This window comes from Castanea sativa, chromosome 12, assembly GCF_040712315.1.
Source record: "Castanea sativa cultivar Marrone di Chiusa Pesio chromosome 12, ASM4071231v1".
Lineage (NCBI taxonomy): Eukaryota > Viridiplantae > Streptophyta > Magnoliopsida > Fagales > Fagaceae > Castanea > Castanea sativa.
In genome coordinates, this window is record NC_134024.1 from 15,477,425 (window position 1) to 15,499,453 (window position 22,029).

Below are 22,029 nucleotides of genomic sequence, written 5' to 3' on the forward strand. Positions count from 1 at the left end.
TACATTGACCTTTTCTACCCACTCATCCTCTACAGCTTTCTATATATATTTTCAACTATTGGGTATCACTTATCACTGTTAAATCACACATACAGAGGCACACACAGAGCCACAGAGCCACGCTGTTAAATCACACATACAGAGGCACACACAGAGCCACGTGGAAAAGAGAGAGTGTGTGTGTGTTTTCTATTATTAAAGACCTTGGTAATGGCTGAGCAAGGTAAGGATAACATGATTCTTCTCATACTAAACTGTGTCTTATTGTCATTAGGCAATTGCGGCGGTCCATTGATAATGCGACTTTACTTCACCCATGGTGGCAACAGAGTCTGGCTTTCAAGTTGGCTTGAAACTGGTGGTTGGCCCATAATTTTCTTCCCTCTCATAATCGCATACTTTCGCCGCCGTGCCAAACAAGGCGGAAGCACCAAGCTCTTCTCCATGAAGCCAACTTTGTTCATTGCCTACGCCGTTGTAGGAGTCCTCACTGGCCTCGATGACTATCTCTACGCCTACGGTGTCAAGCGCCTACCAGTCTCAACCTCTTCTTTGATCATTGCCACACAGCTTGCTTTCACTGCTATCTTTGCTTTCCTTTTGGTGAGGCAAAAGTTCACTTCCTATAACATCAACGCTGTGGTTTTGCTTACCATCGGAGCTAGTGTTTTGGCTTTACATACCAGTAGTGATCGCCCTAGTGGTGAATCTAAGAGCGTGTAATTTGCCGGGTTCTTCATGACTCTAGGTGCTTCTGCGCTATATGGATTTGTGTTACCACTTATAGAGTTGTCGTACAAGAAGGCTAAGCAGGAAATTACGTATTCGCTGGTGATGGAATTTCAGATTGTTATGTGTTTTTTTGCAACTCTTTTCTGCACTGTTGGGATGCTGATTAACAAAGACTTCAAGGTATGTTCCAATCCTTTTTTACTTTTGTGCGATGCATTAAATATATTCATCTTCCAAACCTATAAGATTTTACAATTATGGAACTGTGCTGTTTTGATAGTAATGTTTTCTAAATAAATATGAGTCTTTTTAAAAATATATATTTTTAAAAAAGCTATCTCACTTTCTTATATTAGTTAATATTTTTGGAAATATTATATTATTTTCCTATAATTGGTATTAAAAAATAAGATAAAGTTGTTTTCAATTCTTCCTATATATTGCCTCTTAACTCTTTTTTTTTATTCAATTTGATATAAGATAAAGCTGCTTTAAGTTATTTTTTAATATATATAATTTTTTATTGATAAAAGAGAGTAGTTATTTTCTGATGCTACTAAATACATGAAAACCCAAAAACTGATCTCCACAAAAGGGTTTTTTAGACTCATTAACGAACTCAAACTTTCAATTATCCTAAGGCGTAACTGCACTTTTTGTCTCTATATTTTAGAATCATTTATATTTTGGTCCCTACATTTTTATTTTATCACTTTTAGTTCCTAAATCAATTAACGCGTTCTATTTTGGTCCTTACCATTACTCACTTTGCTGATGTGGCAAACGACATCTACTGTTGGCACATTAAATGCTGACGTGTCTAATAAAATAATATTAAAAATGCCACGTCGGCTTATAAATTAAAAAAAATTATTTATTTATTTTAACTAAATAAAAAAATAAAAACTGATTATTTAAAAAAGAAATTAAATTAATTAAATTTTAAAAAAAAATTACATAATGTTCTTCCCAATCATCCTGAGTTCTTCCTCAAAATCAAGAACATGCCAACAAGAAACATCCAAAATCAAAAGGCACAGATCTACAAAATACAAAGACCTTCAAAGATTCAAAACACAAATAACACAAACCCAAACCCAACCCTCAATCTCTAGCAACATCACATGAAAAATCAAACCCTCCATACAAACATCAAACCCAAAAGTGAAAAATGCATGGCCACTCAAACAGAACACAAGAAACTCAAGAAACCCAGAACATCACTCTCTCTCTCTCAAACTCAAGAAATGCACGGCCACTCAAACCCAGAACATCACACTCTCTCTCACCATTTCTCTCTCTCTCTCTCAATCCCCAAACCCACTCAAACCTTCGACCCATCTCCCTAAATGGATCGCCCAGGCCTGCGCCCGCGCCACGCCACCCGACCCAACCCCGGATCCAGATTTGGATCCTGCGGCGGAGGAGGAGGAGGGGGTCGATGATGGCGTTCATCTCGGCCTCCAAGGCGCTCCTCGTCCATCAGAGCCATCATCTCCGATTTCACGTTCGTCACCACCATTGTTATGGGTGTGTGTTTTAGTCACTTCCTCCGTCAGATCCGGTGACATTTCAATCTCCTTTGCTCAAATCCGGCGCCGTGGTGGTGGGTTTGCAATCCGTCTTGGGTTTTTCTTTCCGATCTAGGTTTCTTCTTTTTTAGCTAAATTTTTGGTTTTGTTGAGTTTCTTGTGCTCTGTTTGTCTGCTGGGGAAATGGAATGATTAGAAAGAAAATTAATTGCTGGGGTTTATTTGGTTTTCGAAAGAATGAATTTTTTTTTGTGCTGATCTAGTTGTGCTTTGTTTGGTTCCAAAGAACAATGAAAAGAAATGGAAAAATGAATTCTTGGGTATTGGAAGCAGATGATGAATGTTGGTTCAGCTGAATAAAAGAGATTTATTCATTTTCTTGACTATCATACAAACTTTTTATTTGATTTGATTTGATGTGTGGTTTTTGATCTGTGTCAGGTGGGCCTGATCTGGCTTTTGATCTATGGTTTTTGATCTGCGTTTTTTACGATCTTGAATGGTTGTTTTTTTTTTTTTAATTTTAATTTTTGGGTTTGTGTTCTTAGATCTGGGTTTGTCTTCTTAATGTTCTTGTTCAAGGCACTCTTAGATCTCAATTAATATGATTTTTTGTTTTTAATTTTGTTTATTTAATTAAAATTAATAAATTTTTTTTTTTTAATTTAAATGCTGATGTGGAAATTTTTTAATACCAAAATAGATTTTTTAATTATTATTTTACTGTACCGTCAGCCACGTCAGCAATTTCTGTTAAGTGAGTAACGGTAAAGACCAAAATAGAACACGTTAATTGATTTAGGGACTAAAAGTGGTAAAATGAAAATATATGGACCAAAATAGAAACGACCCCAAAATGTAAGGACTAAAAGTGCATTTACACTTTATCCTAATTTAAGTAGTTAATTAATAATTTAATTTTAATTATTTAAATATTTAAATTCACCAACACGTATTTGATGATGATGTATGTATTGTATAGGCAATTCCAAGAGAGGCAATGGAATTTGGGCTTGGGGAAACAAGGTACTACACGATTCTAGTGTTTAGCGCAATTTTTTGGCAGGCTTTCTTCTTGGGAGCAATAGGAGTAATTTTTTGTGCTTCATCTTTACTATCTGGTATTATAATTGCGGTTCTGCTCCCAGTGATAGAGGTCTTAGCCTTTTTTTTCTACAAAGAAAGTTTTACTACAGAAAAAGGAGTTTCTCTTGCACTGTGTAGTTGGGGATTTGTTTCATACTTTTATGGCGAGATAACACATAGCAAGAAGGCAAGGAGGCAGATCCCAGACCAAGAGGCTGAAATGCCTCAAATTCTCAATCCATGATGTAAAAGTTGTATTTCTTTTTTTTTCTTTTCTTCTTTTTCTGGTAGGATGTACTATACAGGTCTGCACCAAGAGATATCTTCTAGAAAATAAGGGAGTGTTTAGGAGAGGAGTTTGAGTTATGTTGTTTGAGTGTTTTTGATATATGTGTAGGTGAAAAAGTGTGTGAAAATGTGTGTAATATTATTTAAAATGTGAAAATGTGAATTAAAACTCACTCACCAAACAAGGCCTAAAACTGTCAAAAAGATATCACATTAGGAAGACCTATTCTATATTATATTAAACACTTATTATTGTCATTATTATTCAATATAAGACTTTATTTATACATGTGTATACCCAATAATACTATATGTTAGAAAAAGTCAATGAATATCCTAAAGGCATTAATTTAGAAAACACATTTAAAAACATCTGATTTATTTGACAATTTTTTATATTTTCAATAAAAGTAGGCTCAAAACTAGATATTCATATGTACACCTACAATATATTTATTTATAGGTTTGATAAATATATAGATTTCAAATTTCTAATAAAATTAATAAATATATAGGTTGGAATATCCTTTCTTTTACATGCATAAGGATAATTAAGAGAAGAAAGATGGGCCAACCCATCTCTATCATCATGTACAAAGACACAAGACGAAAGAGAGGAGATGGTAAGTGGCTCATGCAAAAGCAATGGAGGCCTCAAGAGCATGAACAAGTGAGGAGAAATTGTTTAGTTCATCCATTATTGGCTTGGAGTCTCCCTCAGGAAAGACAAAGTTGAGCTTATGCGCGCAACAACAAAATGCGAAGTGATGGAGAAGTTGGGTTGAATGGCATCATCAAAATTAAATTTATAACAATCTAACTAGGGAGGGATTCAAAGAGTAAGTTCAGAAGGAAAAACTTCACCATGTTTCCGAAGAGTACATGTAACATGCACCGGAAACATGTAATACCTTCTTGTTCAGAAGATTACACAGTTTCCCAAGCAAATACGTAGTCCTTAAAATTTATAAATACTTCTTAATACTATTTTTAAGTGGCCTTCAAATAAAGTTTGGTTTCTAACCTACCAAGTCAAATATTGTGACTGCAAATAAGGTGAAGATTGTACCATCTTCCTTACCCCTCTTTTTTGAAAAATCATCTTCATAAAAGAAAATAATTCTATCTAATCAAGTCTAACAATATAAACAAGATTGGCTCAAGATACACAATTTTTTACATTGAAGAAAATCTAACAATTAACATCATTAATTATTTATAAATTTGATTAACGAGTGTCATTAAGAAATTTATTAATAAGTTATTTTTAGAAAAAAAAAATTATTCCACTTTTATGAAAAATATAAAAAGATGTCAAAATTTTTTTTTTTCTTTTCCCATAAAAAACTTCTATAAGTATTTTATAAGCTAATACCCTTAGAACATCGGATTAAAATCATCTAGAATTCCTAGGGTACTCTACCATGTAGAGTTCTATTAATCTTAACCATTCATTTATAATAAAAGGTCCAAATTTTTCCATACCATTAATCCACTAACAAATCTCCTAAAATAATGGTTTAAAAAATAACTACTCATAAATGATAATTATTGCCTTACCTCTTTTACCTAAAGCAGGTCTCTAAGAAAACATGAAGTCATCTTCTCCTTCCCCTCTTCATTTTTCAATTTGTTCCTTAAATCATTTTGGTTGTTAATTTCAAAGCATAGGTTCGACTGAAATAGGACATAGAAAAATTATATTTTATGATCCTAAGTGCCAATCATGTACTTGAAAAGAAACGAAAAACATTTATATGCTTAATTTTAATAAAATTAATAGAAGACTAAAAAAATTGGAATGAAAACTCAGGTGTCTCTGCCATTCATATATCAATTATATATATATATATATATATATATATATATATATATATATATATATATATATATATGCTTCTTGGCCTATGTGCATAATAATCAATTTTCTAAATAAGCAAATTTCTTTTGCATTTAATGGTGCAATGTCATAGCCACTATTTGCATTTAAGGTAATACCTATCATTTATGAGCAATTATTTTTTAAAATCATTATTTTTGTAGATTTGTTAGTGGATTAATGATATGGCAAAATCTAGACCTTTTATTATAAATGAAAGGTTAACATTAAAAGAACTCTACATGGTAGAGTACCCTAGGAACTCTAAAAGATCTCAATCCCGAGCCGCTTGCTGGAAAACTCCTCTAAAATCATGGAATGAATTTAGGGACACAAAAATGGGAAAAGGCACAAGTCAATTTTGCTGGAGTGCGGGACGATGCAGCGCGGCGTGCACGCAGGCATGCCCCTAGGATTCCCACTGCCTACCTCCTTAGGGAAAATAACCTCACTTTTCAAAAGACCCTCATTTTTAGAACATCAGTTAACTTTTTCCAATATTTATTTCTTTATACCTCATTTTAGCTAATTTGTAGTAATATTTTTCCTCTATTGTTTTCCATCTCATTAAAAGACATCATTATTAGGAAACTGCAATTCCTATTTTAAATTTTCACCTGCCACATGCATTAATTCTGTCAACTAGAGTAATGATAGACACCAGCTATCATCCACGCAGTGTCAATTTAAAATTTGAAGCATTTGCATTTTCAACAAACCTATCTTCGGTATGTTTAGAACATTGAATGAGAATTGCAACTTAAATTGTAATCTTTATTATTGAAAATAAAATATTTTGTAATGGAATTACGAAATAACTAACCATATTTATAAGTTTGGTTGTGATTTGTAATTTAGAATAAAACTAAAGATTTATTTTAAGAAATATCTTACTCATATAAATATATTTTCTTTAAAAAAAAATTAATTTAAGAGAGAGCTGAGTTCTTTTTTATGATTTTTAATTTTTATAATTGATACATACATATGGAAAGTTTGTTTATTTGAAAATATATTAATTTTAGAAATTATTACACACTATTAAGAAATAATTATTACAGTACTTTTAGAGATGAATAATTATTCCTCATGTTAAAGAATAGTCATTCATAAAGAATAACTATTCCATATAATAAAAACTTAACCAAACTAAAAAATAGCTAAACCATAGGAATAACTATTACATTACAGTGTCTATTACAGTCTATCAAATATGCCCTTAATATATCTTGAATTATTAATTATAATTTAGTTATGAAGGGGTAAAATGTTGGTCCTATATATGGGGAAAAATAAATTAATCAAATATAAAGTTTGAGTTTGTTTCTCAAGAGAATGAACAAAAGGTGAACATACAATTAAATTTGGTGATAAGCACAAGTTATACTCATGTTCTAAATAAAATTAAATAATTCTATGGTACTTTAATTACATTAAGTCTCTCATGCTTAGGGTGGTCTCTTGCTTGATGAGGGTCATTGTAGATAAAACAGTCTACATTAAATTGTGGTTGTTCTTTACTTTGTTGAGAGTTAGAACTCTCCCACTTACTCTTGTTAGCTTAAGTCTTTTTCTACTTATCCTTGTTCTTCTTGCCATCTTTCTTCTGTTTGTCTTTGCCTTTGTCCTTGGACTTACGCTTCTCATCATCCCCACAAGGCTTAGTGTATTTGTAGTCCACAAAGGCATTTGCAGCAGATATTGCAGCAAGCTGATCACACACAGCTTGCCTCTTTAATTCCAAATGTGCCCAAGGTTGTAAACCAAACATGAAATTGAATAGCTTGTCCTCCTCAGACATATTCTTAATATCTAGCATCAAAGAACTGAATGTCGTGATATATTCTTGCATCGTACCAGTGTGTTTCAATTTCTTCAAGAAATCTCTTGCAACCCAGACAGTATTGATAGGCAAGAACTGGAGTCAATTTTCCCTCTACCAGCATCTGCATCATCTTCCACACAAGTTCTCCACCCTAACCTAGCATCTCCTAAAAGATACATGCTAGTAATCATCACCTTCTCTTGATCAAACATCCTAGCAGCCTTGAAGTATTGCTTCACGTCCCAAAGGAAATTCTCCAAATCTTTGGCATTCCTAGCACCATTAAAGGGCTTTGGTTCAAACACCTTTAATTACCTTTATGGCCACTTCCCCCTTTGTTAGAGACCTGGTGGTTCCTAATGGGGATGGATAGGAATTATAGGAGAATTGTAGGGAAATTAACTTAATTTGAGGTAGTCACTCTCCATAAAGAAATATTGAGAGAGAGAGAGAGAGAGAGAGAGAAAGAGAGAGAGAGCATACCAGGCGACAAAAGCAAACAACTGTGAACTGGAAGTCTATGGTTTGATTCTCTTGAAATCTCAGCAGCAAGCGAGTGAGCTACTTAGATAATAGAACAATTCTTATTAGCACTTCAATGTTCAAATTGTAGGAGCACGCAAAGGGAAGTCAGCTGCTCAGGTCAACCAAGTTACCCAAAAAAAAAGTAAAGAAAGAAGAAGTATCTCGTGGCTAAAAATAACACTCGCGGATACATTCAAATTAGTTTTTTAAAAAAACATTAAATTTTTTTTAAAAAAATATCTATATCCAGTTTTTGAAAACAAAAGAAAGTTTGTTCCCTTACACTTTGGTTTTTTTTTTTTTTAAGTTTCTCTCCAAACTATCCTTCAAATTCTTCCAATAGTTTTTTATATGTCAATTTTAAAAATCTAATCGTTAAATTGCATATACTTATTATATCTTCTATACTCACAAAATTTTAAAAAAAATCAAAAATAAATAACTATATCATCACATATTTAAATTTCAAATTTTTGTGGTAAAAAATTATACTTAAAAAATAAGTTTATTGATCGAATAATAAATAATACCTGATTTGAACGAAATTTGACATGTGAGTTAAGAATATGAAGAACATGCAATTCAATGGTTAGCTTTTCAAAATTCACATTTAGTTGTAGAGAAACTTTATTCTTTTTTTTATTTCCTTGATTTTTTACATTTTAAAATTTTTATCCTGGCTTTTCATTTTTATTATGATTTCATATTCTATTTTTGTTAGTAATCTTTTTGATAATTCGATTACAATAGGGACAGGGTTTTTAAACCATGAAGGTCTTGGAAATATTAGAAAGTGGTAACTAGTTGAGCTATCATGTTTCCATTACATGTATCTACTCTTTCACATCGGATAGGTCCTTCTCCTAGTACATTCTGATTCAACTCCAAGTAGGGTGCCTTTTGCACCCAACAACTATAAGGCTCTTGGCATTTTTGTTAGTCGGTAAGTGCCTTTCATGTTTAACTCTTTCAAAAAATGGTACCTCTAAAATTTTGTGAAATACAATAATTTCATTATTGTAATGAGAAAATCGTATTATGGATGAGCATATTATGAACATTAATGGACTGCAAGAAAAATAAAATCAAACATTAAAGACCAAAATAAAATTTTAAAACAAAAATGGCCATAATGAAAACAATTCTAAGTTTAAGTATATTTTAGTCTACAACCACCCATGCAAGCTGCAATTGAAACGTTACTAAGTAATGAAATATTAAGGTGCTAGCAGTGGCAACAAAATTAACTCAACGTTACTTGTTTACGTATTTTATAATTTTCAATAACTTATTTGCATTATTTATTTTAATCAAAAGATATAGTTTTTGGTAGCTTTTTTGCTAAATATGTGACAAAAAGCTAGTTTGATATATATTTTCAAAAATGTTACGTACATTAAAAAAATTATAACATAAATCAATGAGGATTCCTACTAGGGAAGCAGCAATATGGAGCAAGAGTATTCACATCCGTTCTGCTAAAAATTTAGCACGGTTTGCTAAATAATTTAGCATGGTTTGCTAAATAATTTAGCATTTAACACATCAAAAAACTACTTTATTTATTTTAATATATCACTTAACAATATACATTACATCCCATACCCTATTCTTATACCACTTCATTTTAAAAAAAAATTATATTCTTTATTAGTATTCCTTTATGCATGGAAGGGAGAGAAAATTTAACTCTCTATTTTTTTATTCTTTATTAGTATTTCTTTATGCATGGAAGAGAGAGAAAATTGAATTAAGAATAATTTTTTAATGTTTAGTGTAATTTAGTGTAGTAACAAGCAAAAGCAAATGCAGCTATGGCTCACCAAATGTAGCTCTTTTTTAAGTATTTAGGGTGCTACTTTTTTTAGTATTTAGGGTGCTAACGAATGCTCTTAAAGGCCATTATAGGATAATGGGAGAATATCAAAAGCAATAACTCCAGTGGGTTCTAGTTAACTCAACTGGTAAAGTCTCTAGTGGTTAAATAAGAGATCTGGGATTCAAACATTGCCTACACTTAAAACTGACTAGTGTCTTAAATTAAAACTTTCTCAAAAAAAAAAAAAAAAAAAGGCAAGGGCCCCAACTTATAGAGAAGCTTCAAACATTATCTTAGTGGCTTACTAGTTACTAGTGATTAAGGGACTGTTTGGTTTAAAAAAAATCTTCACTCATCACTTGTCATTTAATATACCCCAACTTCCTAAAGGTTGCACGTTTGACACACTGATTCCAACTTCTCATAACTCAAAAATTTGTACTTTTTGTACAGGACCCATACATGAGCACCATGTTAGGAGAAATTTTTCTCCTGTTGTCTCCCATTTTTACACAAATGAGAGACACGTGGCTAACAACAAATCCAAGGCTTAAAAATAAGCCACGTTTAACATTGTACCCTCTCATTCTTTCTCAACCCATTTTAGCAGCTCCCTAGAAAAACCGCCGTCCCCATGCCACCGTAACGCCTTTCTCCAATAAGATCAAAACTTGATCAGAGTCGTGGGGACACATGAAGCCAGCTATTATCAAGCATTTTTCATTGGGTGGTGACCAATTAAACAACACCAAATCAAAATTTAAATTTAAAATAGAGGTAATACTATTAAAGTTCCATTTTTTTTTTTCTGGGTTTGTATGACTTGTAACAAAAATTGATCTTTCAAAATGATCTTTGATGGTTTCCACTAGTACAAAATGATCAGCCACTCCAAACCCATCTCCAGCATGCTCAAAACTCTTTCAGGAGCTTCAACAATTTGATGGGGAATGGAACAATGAATTGGGTCTTTGAATTGGGTTTTGTTAATTGCAAATACGGCTCTGCTAAAGGACCCGAAGCTTCAGATTTCGTACTTCGTTCATGGCGGTCTTCTCAAGCCGTCTTCCAATTTGCTTGCTTTGACCACGACAACAACAAGACGACACACCCACCTGCTCTCCTCTTCCAGCTCTTCATCGCATGTTATCAAAGCTGTCTCCACGGTTCGATTTTTATTTTTATTTTTTTCTGAAATTTAAAATCTCTAAGTTTTCGATTCTATTCCTGTTTTGGTGATTTGTTTGGATGCCGAGAAAGTGCAAGAAATGGAAAATGCTTAATAAATTAGGCCCTTTTATTTTTTTTTTTTTTTTAATTTTGTTGTTTAGATAGTGCTATTTGCATGCCGAGAAAGATTGGGAAAATAAAAGGAGAATGATGATCCAATTTGAAGCGATTTTCTTTTCAAGCTTGTACCTTTTGTTTAATTTGATTTTCTTTTCAGTGCGTGAGGATGTGAGGGTAGGGCAGAGGGTTTGTAGAGAGGGAAAATTCCCGACCTATCACAAGCTGACACATTATACTACCAAGTCTATAAAATACAACCAATTACGAAGCGCCACGTACTGATGCTAGGTTTTGCCATCACTATTAAGATTCTAATAGAAATTTGCCAAGTGTCATTGAAATAAAGGCATGAAACTGCATCAGCATGCGTAAGCAATGACACAAGCAGCCCTGCACGTGTAAGCGATGACACAAGCAATCTAGCACGTGTAAGCGATGACATAAGCGGACTAATCAGGCTGTGACAAGTGTCACCAATCAGACTCCGTCACGTGTCGCTCACCCACCCCTAAACTCCTATAAATAGAAGCCTTCTTAAGACATTTAGGAGGACAGAGAGAAGGAAGAAGATATCTTGAGTTCAGAAATCCAGAAGTTCTGCCGAAATCAAACCCCAAAACCTCCAAGAATTTCAAGAACTTTAACCTCGAATACAGACAACATTCAAAGCAAAATCATCCAAACTACTCGTCCAAGTCTCAAAGGTCACTAGAATCAAGCTCAAAAGCCTCCAGAAACCTCAACAAACCATAAATCAACGAAGCTCTACGGAATCAAGCCTCTAAAGTACTGAAGAATTTCCACCACAAACCTTCAAACACGAAGAACACACGAAGAACACGAAGAACAAAGAATTTCTAACAAGCTCATAGCTAGAGATTTATTGTAATTCCGTTTCAAAGATCTTCGATCAATTCCTCAGCCAAATTGAAGGATATCTTGTGTTCAAATCAAAATCACATTACCACAATTCCAATCAATAAATCTTTCAAGGAGATCGAATCAGAGGATCACTCTTTTGTAATTACAGAGAATTGTACCACATATTCATCAATACAAATTCGCATTTGTGAAACTATTTTTACTTGTTTGATTTATTTTGAACTAAGAAATTTAGTCGTCTACAAATTCTAGCACGCCCAGTGGGACATCTCTGCCTCTCATCTCTTTCTCCTTCAAAAGAAAAGAAATTTGATCTGCTACTAGCTTCGATGGCTTCTAACAAGAATGATGGATGCTTCTGTTGCGGATGATTATGTCAGCCCAATCACTCGTAGTCGATCCAAAGCTCTTGATCAATCGCAACCCCAATCAACCAAAGAAAGCAAGCTTCATAATATCATCTCTCTAGACTTTCTTGCAAAAAGGAAAGCTACTGATAAGGATTCATCTATCTCGAAGGATTTTGAGATCAATGATGAATCATCCCCAACAAAGACCTTTTCTATCAACTCTTCACCCATGATGAGAAGCCTAAGGAACAAAATGCCTTTGACTCATCCTGTCTCATCGTTTTCTCCATCATATCTAGAGGTCATGCCAGTAATGATGACCAACACCTCTACTGTGGAAGAAAAGATGGCTGAAATGGAACAAAGGGTCACCCTTCTCACAAAAGCACTTGAAGATAAAGATGTCCAAATTGCAACCCTGATGAACAAACTGGAAGTCCAAGATTCGGGTGAATCAAACCTAGACCTTGAGCACCCTCTTGGCTTTACCTTGAAGGGAGAAAACGCTAGGGGTGATAAAGGAAAAGGAGGTGAAGGCATTTCTCAACAAGGACATTCCACCTCAATGGCCTCGATATTTGTCCAACAACTGCAGGACATGATAACGAACACCATACGAGCACAATATGGAGGTTCTTCTACACATTCTCTCATATATTCAAAACCTTATACGAAGCGCATTGACAATATGAGAATGCCAAATGGGTATCAACCCCCCAAGTTCTTGCAATTCGATGGCAAGGGAAACCCTAAGCAACACGTTGCTCACTTTGTAGAAACCTGTAAGAACGCAGGAACTCAAGGAGACCTCTTTGTAAAGCAGTTTGTTCGTTCACTGAAAGGGAACGCCTTTGATTGGTATACAGACTTGGAACCTGAGTCAATTGATAGTTGGGATCAGTTGGAAAGGGAGTTCCTTAACCGGTTTTACAGCACGCGCCGCACGGTAAGCATGATAGAGCTTACCAATACTAAGCAGTGGAAAGACGAACCCGTTGTTGACTACATCAGTTGGTGGCGTTCTTTGAGTTTAGATTGTAAGGATAGACTATCTGAAATATCTGCTGTAGAAATGTGCATCCAAGGCATGCATTGGGGACTTCTATACATCCTACAAGGGGTAAAGCCCCGAACATTCGAAGAATTGGCAACTCGTGCGCATGACATGGAATTGAGTATCTCTTGCCATGAAAATATGAAACCTCCCGTACCTGAAGAAAAGAAAGAAAGGCGAGAAATAAGGAAAAATGACAGGAATACGAAAAGTAATGTCAAACACTCCATGAATGTCAACCCTGCTCCAGTCAAAATTTCAACAGGAAATGTAAAGGCTAACGAGAAAAGGCTTGAGGGAGGCCAACGACGCGAGACGCGTCGCTCATCACTCAAGGAATGGGAACAAAAGGTGTATCCTTTCCTTGACGCTGATATACCCGAAATGCTAGAACAACTGCTCAACTTGAAATTAATTGAATTGCCAGAATGCAAATGACCGGAAGAAGTAGGAAAGGTTGATGACCCGAACTATTGTAAGTATCATCGCATCATAAGTCATCCGATCTAAAAATGCTTTGTTCTTAAAGAACTCATCATGAAGCTAGCCAAGGAAAGGAAAATCGACTTAGATGTTAATGATGTTGCTCAGTCAAACCTTGTAACATTTGCTTACGGGTCGCCTAGTTGCAAGTCTCCAAGTACTAAGCAGAGGGCGAATACCACGTTCATCCGATTTGGTTCTTTGGAACCTGTTCAAGTTCAGCTCTCACAAAAAGCATCTGATTATAACTCAAATGATGATAAAAAGTCAACAATGAGGAAGAGGGTTGGACGTTGGTTACTCGTAAGAGATGGAAGAAGAGACGAGCATTCCCTCTTCATTTGATCACCCAAGAGTCCATAAGAGCACAAAACCAAATTCAGCTGCAGTTAAGAAGAAAGAATGATAAAAGGAAAGAAAGACTAAGAACGGAAATGTGTGATGATTCAGCACAAACCCAAAAATTTCGAAGTCTTGTCACATTGGAAGAATTTTTCCCCATAAAATTCTTTCAAAACAAGTCAGCAGAGGCTGTTCACACGGTCTCTCGTTGTGAAGTTGATGAAAAACAAAAATGTGTTGACCATGGTAGTTCAAATGAGACTTTGTCGTCTTTAGAACAACTCAAATCTTGGATTGATAAAGTTGAACCCTCGCAATCCTCCACCTCACCGAAAGAAAGGATCATCCAAGCTCTTGAAGAGCCAAAGATTTACACTCCTTGTACCAATACACTTCAACAAACACAGGAATGTTTTGCGTGCTCTCCAGACTTGACATTCACTGACGAGGATCTATTGTTAGGCCCTAAGCCTTACAATCGTCCACTTTATGTCTCTGGTTATGCTCGTGAACAAAAGATTGATTGCATTCTCATTGATGGAGGTTTAGCTATTAATATATTACCGAAAATGACAATGAGACGACTTGGTCTTGCTATGGAGGAATTATCACACAGTCACTTGGTTATACAAGGTTTTAACCAAGGAGGACAATGTGCCATCGGCATGATACACTTGGAGTTAATTATTGGAGAATTGACAAGCAATGTTTTGTTCCATGTCATTGATGCCAAGACAACCTACAACATGTTGTTAGGACGTCCATGGATCCATGGGAACGGAATAGTGCCGTCAACTTTGCACCAATGTTTCAAGTATCTTCAAGGTGGAATAAAGAAAGTAGATGCTGACTTGAAGCCTTTTTCTGAAACTGAAGCTCACTTTGCTGACGCGAAGTTTTATGTAGAAGATGATATCCCTAATGAAGTTCTCCCAGTTGAAGTAGCGTCCATGAAAAGCAAGCAGGGTGAAAAGAAGCATGTTAAATTCATCACTAGAAAGGATATTCTTTCCCCAATGGAAGATCCACGATATGGGAATAACCAGTCTAGTGAGTCTACTAGCAATTCAGAGAGAGCGGATGAAAGTTCTACGTCTTCCAATAACCCTCCATTCCTCCGTTATGTACCATTGTCACGCCGCAAAAACGGACAATCACCATTCACGGAATGCCTTCAATCTATAATGGATATGCGAAGACCTCCTACAAAGCTCACGATAAAGGATGTAGCCATATTGAAAGAAAATCATGTAATGCCTTTAACTTCATCCACAAATCCTTTGCCCTCAAAGCCACTAAATGGATTCGTGAGGTCTTCACAAAGTTTGACAGAGCATGGTATTCTACCAAGTAAACGGACGAAAGAATGGTTTGACCCAAAGTCATATAAGCTATTAGCCAAAGCAGGCTATGATTTCTCAAAACAAAGCGGCCTAGGGAAACTAATTCCAGAAGCCACCGGAGAAAAGATGCAAGGCCTTAGTAAAAAGCAAGGGAAAATGCGACTTGAAGGGCATGAAATTCCTATCCCAAAGACCGGAATAGGTTATACTCCAGAACCACCGGCTCAAATATGGATCAATAAAAGAAGCAATGCTTCAAGTTCCCAATACATAACAGTAAAGGTTGATGAAAGTTCGAATCAAAGAAAAGATCACTCTTCATCACGCATCTCAGTTTTCGATCGCATTAAGGCTTCATCGTCACGAATTACAGTGTTTGACAGGTTGAATACGGCTTGTTTAACGCAAAGTCGGGACACTTTTGCGTGTGGATCAGTCTTTAATCGATTGAGGGCAACAAAAAGGCCCATTGATACTTGCTCTCAAAGCTCAATAAACTTTGAGGACCAAAAGGAGGAGAAAGTTAATGATGAGATTCGTAGTAGTATTCCTTCACGCATGAAGCGTAACTTTATCTTGGATATCAGCACTGAAGGAGCTCTCAAAGTCAAAAGGCGAACGATTGTACACACAAGTCAGTCACTCGTCCACAATGAGCAAAATGAAGAAGTATCATCCTCGTTTCATATTACAGTAGAAGAAGATACACTGTCAGATGATGAAGCCGCAAAGAATGAGGTCGATAAAGCTCCCCTAGCCTTGGAAGATGGAGTACAGGCTACAGTTGATGAACTTAAAGAGATCAATTTAGGAACTACTGAAGAACCTCGACCAACTTTCATCAGTGCCCTTCTCACTCCTGCAGAAGAAGAAGGATACCTCCAGCTCCTGGTAGAATATAAAGATGTGTTTGCTTGGACTTACAAAGAAATGCCTGGGCTTAATCCAAGTATTGTTTTACACCATTTGGCAGTAAAGAAGGGCGTGCACCCAGTAAAACAAGCTCAAAGACGCTTTCGGCCGGAGCTTATCCCTCAAATAGAAACTGAGGTCAATAAGCTAATTGAGGCAAGCTTCATCCGTGAAGTACAGTATCCAGAGTGGATCACTAATATCGTCCCTATCAAAAAGAAGAATGGACAAATCCGGGTGTGCGTTGACTTCCGTGATCTGAACAATGCATGTCCCAAGGATGATTTTCTGTTGCCTATCATTGAGATCATGGTTAACGCCACTACTGGTCATGAAGCCTTATCTTTCATGGATGGCTCTTCTAGTTACAACCAAATTCGAATGAATCCTAAGGATGAAGAGTTCACAACTTTTCGTACCCCTAAAGGTATTTACTGTTACAAAGTAATGCCTTTTGGATTAAAGAACGCTGGTGCTACTTATCAACGAGCCATGCAAAAGATCTTTGATAATGTACTTCATAAGTACGTGGAGTGTTATGTCGATGATCTGGTGGTTAAAACAAAAAGGGGGGAAGACCATCTGGTAGATTTGCGATCCGTGTTCAACCGCTTAAGAAAGTATCAGCTTAAAATGAACCCTCGCAAATGCGCTTTCGGCGTAACATCCGGGAAATTTCTTGGTTTCATTGTGAGGCACCGCGGTATTGAAATTAACCAGTCCAAAATTGAAGCTATCCAGAAAATGCCAGAGCCCAAGAACCTGCGAGAACTTAGAGGCCTGCAAGGAAAACTAGCTTACATACGACGATTTATTTCAAACTTGGCAGGTCGATGTCAACCTTTCAATAGATTAATGAAGAATGATGCACACTTTCAATGGGATGAGGCTTGTAGCAATGCTTTTGCGCGCATCAAAAGATACTTGCTTAATCCTCCAGTTTTAGGTGCTCCTATCCCAGGAAAGCCTTTGGTGTTGTACATCGCGGCACAAGAAAGGTCTCTAGGTGCTCTTATGGCACAAGAAAATAAAGAAGGGAAAGAAAGAGCCATTTATTATTTAAGTCGGACTCTCAATGGAGCTGAATTAAATTATTCTCCTATTGAAAAGATGTGTCTCGCTCTTTTCTTTGTCATAGACAAACTAGAGCACTACATGCAAGCACATACGGTCCGTTTGATAGCAAAGGTGGACCCGATTAAATATGTCCTCTCCAGGCCAGTGGTTTCGGGTCGCATAGCTCGATGGGCAGTCTTGCTGCAACAATACGACCTTGCATATGTTCCGCAAAAAGCTATCAAAGGACAAGTATTGGCAGATTTCTTAGCTGATCACCCAGTTCCATCTGATTGGGAGTTCTCTGATGATTTCCCAGACGAAGATGTGTTTTACATTGAAGTAATGCCACCATGGATGATGTTTTTCGATGGGGCTGCACGTCAAGAAGGAGCGGGGGCAGGTGTAGTGTTTATTTCTCCACAATGACAAATACTTCTATATTCGTTCTCATTAAGCGAACTTTGCTCTAACAATGTAGCCGAATATCAAGCATTGATCATTGGTCTACAAATGGCCATTGAAATCGGCATATCGCAACTCGAGATCTTTGGGGATTTCAAATTAATTATCAACCAAATCTTGGAGCAGTATGATGTCAAGAAAGAGGACCGTGTCCCTTATTGCAAATATGCGAAGAAGTTGCTCGCAAATTTTGAGGCAATTACATTAGAGCATATACCGAGGAAGGAGAATAGACAGGCTGATGCTTTAGCTAATTTGGCTACCACCTTAGCATTATCCCAAGAAGAAACAGCCAAAGTTGCTGTTTCCCAAAGGTGGGTGGTGCCTTCCGTGGTTGAAGAAGAAAAAGAAGAAAAGCAAGCCAACGTCATTTCTGTATGCCTTGTCGAAAAGGAAGATTGGCGACAAACAATCATTGAGTACCTTCAACATGGAAGACTCCCAGATGATGTACGCCACAAGACCGAAGTTCGGCGAAGGGCTGCTCGATTCACTTACTATAAAGAAACTCTCTTCCGCCGTTCATTTGATGGTTTGTTTCTCCATTGCTTAGGAGAGGAAGAGGCTAAACAAGCCTTAGAAGAAGCTCATTCTGGAATATGCGGTGCACACCAATCAGGTCCTAAGTTACACTACAGGATCAAGCGAATGGGTTACTATTGGCCTACGATGGTGCAAGATTCCATGAAGTATGCTAAGAAGTGCAAAGCTTGTCAATATCATACAAACTTCATCCATTAGCGACCAGAATCTCTACACCCAACTATAGCTTCTTAGCCTTTTGATACATGGGGGCTTGACGCAATAGGACCATTACCAAAATCATCTGGTGGCCATTTGTACATCTTGGCTGCAACTGATTACTTCTCAAAATGGGCAGAAGCTATGCCTCTTAGGGAAGTAAAGAAAGAGACGATGGTCAATTTTATCCGAACTCACTTGATCTATCGATATGATGTCCCTCGATATATCATAACCGATAATGGCAAACCGTTTCAGAATAGATTGATGACAGAGTTGTGCGAGAAATTTGCATTCAAACAGTACAATTCTTCTATGTACAATGCCCCAGCGAATGGATTAGCCGAAGCCTTTAACAAAACTCTTGGCAGTTTTTTAAAGAAAGTGGTATCCAAAACTAAGCGAGACTGGCATGAAAAAATTGGAGAAGCATTATGGGCATATCGAACAACATTTCGAACGCCTACTCAAGCGACCCCGTATTCTCTCGTTTATGGAGTAGAAGCTATCCTTCCCTTAGAACGCTAGATCCCATCACTACGGATCACCATTCAAGAAGGGTTAACTAAAGAGAAAAATGCCAAGCTTAGGTTACAAGAGTTGGAGGCACTGGATGAGAAAAGGCTCGAGGCCCAACAACGCCTTGAGTGCTATCAAGCTCGTTTGTCAAGCGTATTCAATAAAAGAGTTAAACCACGATCATTCCAAGTTGGTGACTTAGTCCTCGTTGTTCGAAGACCTATCATCATGACTCATCGTACAGGCGGTAAGTTCACCTCGAAATGGGATGGACCTTATGTTGTACAAGAAGTCTACACTAATGGAGCTTACAAGTTGATTGATCAGGAGGGTGTAAGGATCGGCCCCATCAATGGGAAGTTCCTTAAACGCTTCTATGCTTGAAAATCAAGAATTGCTCCTCGGTAAGAGCTTAAACTACCCACTGCAGCACTACAAGGGTACATGATGTTTTCCCATTACCTTTGAAAGTGCACAAATAAGGAGAAATTAATCCCACTTTATGTCACCATTTGTGAGTGTGGCGTAGTGGCTGAATGCCCATGTCGCCCTTGAGGCCAAGGTCTCGGGTTCGATTAGAGGTGATACCCACTATTGCGCAATTGGTACCCATGAAATGCCGTGGGGTGTAGGGCGAGGATTACACACGTGAGCCCTCCTTTTTTTTTGAAAAAAAACAAAACAAAACAAAACAAAAAGAAAAAAAAAATTTATTGAACTACGTAATGACTTGATCCCTCTCGAGGGTACGTAGGCAACTTAGTATCTTTTTGCTAAGTTCAGTCACTAAAAAAAAAAAAGAGTTTCATTGTTAAAACATGAAAAGAAAAGAGCAGGGAATAAGTCTTCTTTATTGATTAAAGGAAAGTGGTACAGGGGAAAGCATGATGACACGTATGAAAGGAATTAAAATACAAAAGATTACGATATCCATTTTAAGTCTTTCAAACTAGAACGACTATCTTCCAGCAAGGTTTGTATCTTCTCTAAAGCCTCCATATCTTGGTCTTCAAGAACGGGAGCGGATTTGACTTCTTCAAGTTGTTCCTCCAAAGCTTGCACAATGTCGTCTTGTTCAACTTGATGAGATTCGATTTGAGACAATGATTGTTCTAATTGACCAAGCTCAGTTTGCAAGTTAGCCATCCTCAAAGTAACAGTATCAAGCTCGGTCTTCAAAGATGCCTTCTCATCCAATGCTTCAGCAAGGAGGAATTCAACTTCAGCCTCACGTTGAATTAAGACAGCAGGACTTGGTCGTGTATTCAGAGATTCTTTCATCTTCAAGTAGTCTGCAACACCCTTGCAATATTTGTCAACATTTTCGCGCAAGTATTGAGGGTCCACTCCAAGAATTGCAATCTCACTAAAAATTTCATGTGCTTCGGCTTGTGGGAGGATATTGTCTATAGAAAGATTCGAAAGCCTGTTTAAAAGAACATCTCCCAGCATAGAAGCTCCTGTCCTACGCACGGAAGAAATATGCACCTTGGCATGAAATATAGAGGCTTCTGGAGGGTCAATTGGTTGCAAGGATGAGAGAGGTGTCATTTCTGTCTCAATCGGGAATTTGGAGGACGTGCCAGCATCAGCAAACTTACGCCTCTTGAGATCCGAACTCTTCGTAGATGGCTTTGAGGTAGAAGACTGGCTATGTGTAAGAAGATGTGCATGATCAGTAGAAGTCTCCGCATCAACACCTTTCATTGGATTCTTCGAATGTTTCCAACTGGGGTCGAAGTCGTCACACACCTCCTTTTCAAAAATTTCGATGGCATCCCTAACTGGTACAGCAAGCGAACCTTTGATGCTTTGACTTTGTGCAAACTTTGACAAGGATTGTGGAATGTCTGAATCTTGAAGATCCCTCTTTCCCTTCTGAGGCTTGTTGGACGTCAGTGATTTAACAGAGGAGGCAATTTCAACTAGTAAATTTGTTCCTTTGGTAAAATCAGTTTTACATACTCCTTCCTACCATCGTTTGTAGCTATGTCTGACCCGGCTTCCAAAGTCTGACGCAAAAGCCAGAATGAGTACCTTGGAATCTGTGTTGCGGCAAGTGAAAGATTGGTAGAATTGGTACAGATCTTTTAAAGAATCCGTATGAATTTCTTCCTTTAAGTCACTTGGAATGTCTTGATGAAATCCAAAGCGCCGACTGAATCTGTGGGGGCTATATGCTTCTACAATGTGTTGGTCTTCACATCGAAATGTCAAGTACCCTGAGCGAAGGCTCATAAAGTAGTCGAACCTCTGAATGGATAAACGATCATTGTCAACGAATGTCTGGTCATAGCTTTTATTAAAAGCAGTCCCGTGCGAAAAGAAGTCGGTGGTAGTTCGTATCTGCTTTCGTGTGGACAATTCACTGAATACAGAGGCAGAACCCACGCCGGAGTATTTAGTCATCAAAGGATGGGATAGTTTGGCATGAACGATGCGGTTGCTTCTAAAAAAATGACCCACCCAGGCGTAAACATAATGAATAGCAAAACTAGCTCCAGACTTGCTCGGAGTAGGAGAGGAAGAAATAGTGTTAAGCCCACGATAAATGCTAGCCAGTACTGGGGGGGCAAGGCCAAATGAACGACCATTGGCCATAGAACTAGCAATCGTGAAAGTGCCGGGACGGATGCTATTCAGATCCTTGTTAGGAAAGACAAATATGCACAGCCAACAGGAAAGAAGTGTCGATAGGTAAGTCTCCTCCTTTAAGTCACCCTCAATTTGAAGGTCTGCAAAGACCCCGTGTTCTTTATCAGACCATGGTCCAGGCTCGTTTATCTCGCCAAAGGGATTCTGACTCCACTTGGGAATGGTTGCCCGTCTCGCTGGTTTTCTGGGAGTTGGGTACTTGCTGTTTCCTCAAGTAATCCAGTCACGAACACTCACTTTCCCTTGCCTTT

The 22,029-nt window shown here is 37.1% G+C and overlaps 1 long non-coding RNA gene and 1 pseudogene across 1 annotated transcript; both read left to right on the forward strand.

The window, feature by feature from the left end:
• The first annotated feature begins 210 nt into the window (after positions 1-210).
• LOC142618287 (purine permease 3-like) lies at positions 211-3,594 on the forward strand (annotated as a pseudogene).
• A 6,677-nt stretch (positions 3,595-10,271) lies between these two features.
• On the forward strand, positions 10,272-10,973 carry LOC142621125 (uncharacterized). The gene is made up of 2 exons (XR_012841706.1): positions 10,272-10,463; positions 10,559-10,973. It is a non-coding gene; the product is annotated as an uncharacterized LOC142621125 (long non-coding RNA).
• Positions 10,974-22,029: the final 11,056 nt, after the last annotated feature.